Source organism: Coregonus clupeaformis, chromosome 24, assembly GCF_020615455.1.
Source record: "Coregonus clupeaformis isolate EN_2021a chromosome 24, ASM2061545v1, whole genome shotgun sequence".
In the NCBI taxonomy this organism is placed as follows: Eukaryota; Metazoa; Chordata; class Actinopteri; order Salmoniformes; family Salmonidae; genus Coregonus; species Coregonus clupeaformis.
In genome coordinates this window covers 59,384,629-59,392,347 of record NC_059215.1, presented here as the reverse complement: position 1 = coordinate 59,392,347, position 7,719 = coordinate 59,384,629, and the positions used below count along the sequence as shown (strand labels likewise).

General features: G+C 43.8%; 1 pseudogene; it reads left to right on the top strand.

Moving 5' to 3' along the window:
• Window positions 1-5,959: 5,959 nt before the first annotated feature.
• LOC121537564 lies at window positions 5,960-7,259 on the top strand (annotated as a pseudogene).
• The last annotated feature ends 460 nt before the right edge of the window (window positions 7,260-7,719 follow it).

Sequence of the window (7,719 nt, the reverse complement as noted above, 5' to 3'; positions counted from 1 at the left end):
TGTGAGAATACTTGGGAACAGATGTCCTAAATTACATTTAAAAATCTGAATTCCTGGTCATTTTAGTCTTCAAGAAACTTGCATACATTTACATTACATTTTAGTCATTTAGCAGACGCTCTTATCCAGAGCGACTTACAGTTAGCGCATACATTATTTTATCGAACCAACAACCCTGGCGTTGCAAACGTCATGCTCTACCAACTGAGCTACATCCCCTGCCGGCCATTCCCTCCCCTACCCTGGACGACGCTGGGCCAATTGTGCGCCGCCCCATGGGTGGCATACCACAGTCACCTAGGCTTTAGACAGTCAGAGTATATTATTCACAATTCACAACATAGTTTAAACTGTTATAGGATATGGTTTAAAGATTTCCACTTGGCGTGGCCACTTTATAAATGTCTGTAAAGCTAGAAACTGAAAAGGTGTTTGAGGTGTTACTGAATTAATGTATTTCTGTCTGCTCTCCTTTGACCTCCTCGATGCACTTTCATTTCTGTAGTAGCCCTAACTAAACTCATCCTAACAACACTTGAAAGGAGGAGATTAGGGTGGGCCGGGCTAGTTCGGGTCCACCTGAGCTAACAAATAGTTGTGCCGTGTCTTTTTTCTCTTTCATTTGTACAGTAATTATATCATTTGTTGAGAAAAGTTTTTAAAATGTGTATATATGTATATAATATCAAATTATAATTTTGCTTCAAACAATTGTGGGGGGTTGTGCTCATGCTGTAGACCAGGGGCGGTGTGTTCATTAGGGCGATATGGGCGACGCACTGCCAAACGGGAAAAGGAAGGGATTTTTTTCTAATCAATTATATCACGGCAACAGTAGTTATCAGTGTTCTAATCTAGACGTCTGATCTGCCACTAAATGTCCAATCAGGCTAAAGTCGTGCTTCAAATGGCCCCGCCCCTTTTGGGGCGATTTCAGTCAGGTTGAAAATCGCACCAGAAGTCTCTCATAGACTCTCAAGTAAAATATTTTTTTTTCAAATATCAGAGCTTTCAATACAATCTCTATGGGTTCCGGGAGGGCTTGCACTTACGTGCTTTCATCATACGTAACATAACCATGAACATAACTAAGAAAAGAGCGGGTAGCAGCGTCAATCAATTCACGTACTACTGTCAAGATGGCTAGCGTTCAGTGCAACTCGATTGTCTCTTTGAAAGAAGTTCCTTTTTGTCGGCGAACAAATCAAGATAAATTGGCAACGAAACAATTAGGACCTCCCAGACCAAATTTTATAATTCAACAGGTTTCTACTAAGGGGGGAAAGTCCTACACCCAAGGATTTTCCAAAAATTGGTACGAACGAAAAACCTGGCTAGCAGGCTGCGATGTAGCTAATGCAGTCTTCTGCTACCCCTGCTTACTCTTTCACCCTGAAGGCAGCACGGCAGACAGCACCGCTTGGACAGCGACTGGTGTAACGGACATGCACCATCTTTCAGAAAAGATTAAGAAACATGAGCTGTCAAAGACCCACATGGATAGCTGTTTGAGATTGTCTGCTTTGGGGAGAGTGAACATTGCCACTCAACTGGATGAGGGATACAGGCTAGCTGTCCGCCGCCACAACGATGAGGTTAGCAAGAACCGCCACATCCTCAGCCGGCTAATCCAGTGTGTGAAGTTTTGTGGAGTGTTTGAGTTAGCTTTGCGAGGCAAAGATGAAACTGAGGGCTCCACCAACCCTGGTATTTTTCTTGGACTTGTCAACTTTGTGGCCCAATTAGATGAGGTGTTTGATGACCATCTTAAAAATGCTAAAGTTTTCAAGGGCACATCAAAGACCATTCAAAACGAGCTACTGGAGTGTATGCTAGCGGTCATGAGGGAACATATTGTGGAGGAGGTGAAGTCGGCGAACTTCGTAGCTATCCAAGCTGACGAGACCACGGACGTTTCTACACAGACACAGCTGGTGCTTGTGCTGAGGTACATAGATAGCAACCACAAAGTGCAGGAGCGCTTTTTTGAGTTCCTTCCCATCTCGGAATCAACCTCAGTCTCAATCGCCAGTGTGCTTTTGGAGAGACTGAACGGTCTTTTTGCCGACGACGAGAAAGTCAAACTCATTGTGCAAGCTTACGATGGAGCCAGTGTGATGAGGGGAGAGAAGGCTGGTGTGCAGCAAAAGGTGCGTGAGCATTTCAAGAATGCCCATTACGTGCATTGCTATGCGCATCAGCTGAATTTGATCATGCAGCAAGCTACTTCGCATCAAAAAAGTGAACATTTTCTTTTCCGATCTGAGCGGGATTGCAACTTTTTTTTCCCGGTCACCCAAACGCACCAGCATTCTTGACCAGACTGTTGCACGAAGACTGCCCAGACCTTCATCCACACGGTGGAACTTCAACAGCAGAGTCGTGAACACTGTCTACGAGAATCGAGACGACCTCATAGAATGTTTTGAAGCCATCCGGACGGGTTCATTGGGTTCATTTGACCAGCCCACCGTGAGAGAGGCATCTGGCTACGTGAGGATGCTACATGATGAAGATTTAATTTTTTTCCTGGGGCTTTTTCACAAAATCATGCCCCACGTCGACATTCTGTACCAGAAGCTACAGAAGAAGGACATCGATGCTGTCTTCATCAAACGTGCCCTCGACAGCTTCACAAGCAGTGTGCAGGCCATAAGGTAAGATTAAACAATATCATTCGATCTTTCTCAAAGCAGAGCTTTATTTGAAAATGTATGCATGAAAGGAGACTGCATTTGTGTTTGAAATTACATTATTCTCATTATATATGGCCAGTGGTGTAATCTAGCTTATTTTATATACTATGTGTACTGTACAGTGGTGCTCATAAGTGTATGAACACATTCTAAAGTTGACTAAAAAGAGGAATAAAAAAATAAAAAAATCATCTTTTGGAAATTGATCTTAATGACTTAATTAAAAAAGTTGGAAAATCCAACCTTTAAGGACACCAATTTTCTTTTCTTTTTTATTCCTCTTTTTAGTCAACTTTAGCATGGGCTCATAAGCTTATGAGCACCACTGTATACTGTGCTGAACATCCAGGCTATGTGAGACACAAAGGCTAACTTAAACACTAAAGACTTTATGCATCCCTGCCCATTTTAAGTGGAACTGAAGTATTTGTACTATACATGGATACATTGCATAGACCTGTGCATCACATAGACAACAATACTTTACAAAGCCAACAAACACATTGGTCTGTTTGCCTCCAGGGACTCCTCTCAACAGTAGCTGCAAGAAGCAACAGGAGCCAAAAGACCCAGAACAGCTTTGAGAGAAGAGGAGAAGCAGAGGCTGTCTGAAGAGGTCTGCAACACCATCCTGGATCACACCAAAGAAAGGTTCTCTTTCTCTGGCCACCTTGTGAGTGCTACCTTACTGCAAGCAGACATGTTTGAAATGTACTGCCATTCATTTCCTGATGAGGTTCTGAATGCCACTGTGAATGCATACCCCATGCTGAGCAAGGCAAAGCTCAAGACAGAACTATCTCTGATCTATGAGAATCCTGAATTCAAGGGCTGCTGTGGTGCACTGGCACTGTACCAGGTTCTCATGAGCTACAACCTCCAGGAGACATTCTCTGAGACTGTGACTCTGTTGAACATCCTCATAACTACTCCCATGACAACAGCTGAAGCTGAGAGATATTTCTCAACTTTGACACGAGTTAAGACATTCCTGCGAAATTCAATGGGCCAGGAACGTCTGAATGCACTGGCCATGCTTTCCATGGAGAGGGAACTAGTCCTCAGCATGCCTGATTTCAATGAGAAAGTCATTGACCGCTTTGCTGCATTGAAAGAGAGAAAAGAACAGTTTCAGTACAAGTAATGTAGCCTCTCTCTCTCTTTGTCCCTCCCTGTCTGTCTCTTTAACACACACACGCCCAAATCAGTTCACAGTTGATGTTGTTTAAAATAGTTATTTTTCATTTTAAAAAAAGTAATACAAAAAAAAAATATCTGTTCATGTTCATTTTTACAAATCTATGCAATTGGCCAGAATATGGTTGTTCATATTTACAAATCTATACAATTGGCCAGAATATGGTTGTTCATTTTTACAAAGCCATACAGATAGCTGTGTTTACCTTTTCTAGAAATTATTTTCAAATTCTGTTTTCAGGCAAAATGTCTATCACTGTTCATTTTCACAAATCTATACAAGAGGGCAGAATATGGAAGTCTATAAAGATGTCTTATTACCAATAACTTGCATCAATGTTTTCAGTAGCCTCTATCAAAAGCTCCTGCTTGCTTGTTGTGAATTATGCTCAGGTGCACATATTTCCAATTCAACCATGAGGCCTTTTTGAAGCAAGTAATGTGTATATCAGTATTGACTTATATGCTGCCCCTGTCTTCATGTTGTTGCTGGACATATCTTTTTTTAAATGTGTGTAGGTCACCTAAATCATCAGAAAAATTGCCCCCCCTGAGAATTTTTTCAGGAGCCGCCACTGCTGTAGACGTGCATATTTATACATCTAAGATGTCTTTTTTTTTAAATTTATTGTCAAAGTGGAAAATGTTTGTCCCTGAGCACAAACACACACAGAGTAAACTGGACAGGTATCAAATGTGACTCGTTTCAGGAAACTAGGCGTATTTCGCACGTCACTACTTCACAGGAGAGGCATTTGAACGTAAACATTTATATTTTTTATCAAAATGTGTTTTTTTGCAGAAATGCCATCTGGAACATTTGAACTTTTATGTGCCTTAATAAAAAACTTGTATGCCATCTGTAAATACAAATAAAATTGTTAAATTACGAGCCTAATTGGTTTAGCCACAGAAAAAGACAGGAACCTTCCCGCTAGCCATGATTGGCTGAGATCATGGATGGGCTGGACATGCCGAGAGATGAGTTCGGATTGATCTGCCATGTAGTACACTTCTGTCTATAACATGAGCTGTTCAGTATGTGTAGGTAATCCTTTCTAAAGCATCTTTTTTGAAAGATATCACGAAGAACTGCAAAAGTGTTGCTAAGGATCTCCACTTTCTGGAGGACCGAGTTTTGAAATCAGTGGAATGCCCGGTAGAAGCAGAGTATGATAGCTATGGAGATGGAGAAAATTCAGGCGTTTGATTGCAAATGCGGAGGGAGTTGAAAAGAGAACACAGAAGGCTGTTGTATAAAACACCTGTCTCCGGATTACATCTTCAAACTAAGGGCAACCAAGGCATCCGTGACATGAAGGAGAAGCGTTCACAGGTAATAGTCTAGCTAGCTACATTTTCAGATATTATACGTTTCTAAATTTGTCCGAAAGTAGTTTTCATTGCAAGTTATAGCGTAATGTTAGCTAGCTAGCTGACGTTAGCTGGCTGGCTCGCTAGCTAACGTTACGTGCATGATCTATGTAGTAATATTATTCGTATCTCAGAGTTATTTGCATTGCTAGTTCTAGCCTAATGTTAGCTAGCTAGCTAACATTGAACCTAGCTAGTTGGTTAGCTTTAGCTACCTGTAGATTCATGCAGGGTATTAACATGAGTTGGGATTATCGTTCATTGTTTAACTAGCTAAAAAGACTCCACTATGCCAGTAACCATTTCACTGTACTGATTACATCTTCTGTATCCTGTGCATGTAACAAAAAAACTTAGATTTTATTTGATATAGTGTGTGTTTACCAGAGATGGTAATGTGAAGAACAACATCAAAGTGGTGGAGCCATTGACAATAGGAAGTCACACTCCAAGCTAATGTATCTTCAAAAGTTGGCATCCCTGAACTAATACATTAGCAAATTCGGATTGTAAATAGCATATTAGTAGGTGGGTGTTCAAAACATACGGTTTCAAACGCGTCCGCTAAGTCTTCATTCGCAGCAGGGTTTTGCGCGAAAGGAAAAGGGAACGCTCATTTGTGGAAGGGGATAGGAGTCGTCTTTCTCCGCCATTTTGTGAAAACAAGAAGCGGAAAACATAGCTAGCAAAGAACTGGCCACAGAGCTCAGAATGACGAATGAGGAACCCCTTCCAAAGAACGTTCGCCTCAGTGAATCTGACATGAAGACCCTGACCCGAGAGGAACTGTGTGTGAGGTGGAAACAACATGAAACCTATGTCCAGGTCCTGGAAGCGAAATATGCTGATCTGAATTCGAACAATGTGACAGGGCTGAAGGAGTATGAGGAGAAGCTGAAGCCGCAGCAGCAGGAGGCGTCACGCAGGGGGAACATCCTGGTCATGCGGCTCGCCACCAAGGAGCAGGAAATGCAAGAGTGTACAACCCAGATCCAGTACCTCAAGCAAGTCCAGCAGCCCAGTGCAGCCCAACTGCGGTCGTCCATGGTAGCCATAAACTTATTTTTCCTCAAAATGAAGGGCGAACTGGAACAGACTAAAGATAAACTGGAGCAGGCCCAAAATGAACTGTGTGCCTGGAAATTTACACCAGATAGCCAGACAGGGAAGAAGCTCATGGCCAAGTGTCGGATGCTGATCCAGGAGAACCAGGAGCTGGGGAGGCAGCTGTCCCAAGGCCGTATCGCCCAGCTGGAGGCAGAGCTGGCCCTGCAGAAGAAGTACAGTGAGGAGCTGAAGAGCAGCCAGGATGAGTTGAACGATTTCATCATCCAGCTGGATGAGGAGGTGGAGGGCATGCAGAGCACCATCCTGGTCCTCCAGTAGCAGCTCAGGAAGACCCGTCTGCAGCTCTCCCAGAACCCAGCTCAGGCTGCCTCTTTTGGGGCAGGGCCCAGCAGGACTTCACCCTCCAGCGGCTCTGCCGAGCCCCCCAGCCAGGCCGAGCAGACCTTCACCCCCTCCTCCGCCCAGCTAGGGAAAGACTGCGAGAGGGTCTCCAACGGACCTAGCAACGGTAGCTCGTCCTCCCAGAGAGGCACAGCGGCCACCCCCAGCCTGTACCGTGAGGTCAGCAGCACAGAGGAAGACTTTCCTCCGTCTCCCATGGTCTCCAGCCCCGGCGAGGGCGAGACTAAACTCTCCAACCACTCAGAGGCGGCGGGGGGCCAGACTAGTGACTGTGCAGTGGGTTTTGGGAGCCAGCTGAGCGCAGGGTACGAGAGCGTGGACTCCCCAACTGGCAGTGAGACGTCCCTGACACAGCACTCGAATGACACAGACTCCAACACCGACCCCCATGAGGAAAAGGCAGTCCCGGTCGTCAAGGGCAACAGGACTGCAGGGTTGCGGCATTCTCAGAATGGCCTGGACTCGAACGGGGGCGCAGTTTTGTAATGTACTTTATAATAACACGTATGTCTTTATCTTTTTATACGAGACCCAAACAAAAACAATGAACACATAGTCGGTAACAGTACTGCTGTCCAGAATTAGTTTTTCTCTCCTCTTTCCTTTGCCTATCGTGATACCTCTGCCAAAACTTAAAGAAAATAATTGCGTTGCTAAACCGGGACATTACGTGTAATGTACAGTGGGGAAAAAAAGTATTTAGTCAGCCACCAATTGTGCATGTTCTCCCACTTAAAAAGATGAGAGAGGCCTGTAATTTTCATCATAGGTACACGTCAACTATGACAGACAAATTGAGAATGTATTTTCCAGAAAATCACATTGTAGGATTTTTTATGAATTTATTTGCAAATTATGGTGGAAAATAAGTAGTTGGTCACCTACAAACAAGCAAGATTTCTGGCTCTCACAGACCTGTAACTTCTTCTCCTCTGTCCTCCACTCGTTACCTGTATTAATGGCACCTGTTTGAACTTGTTAT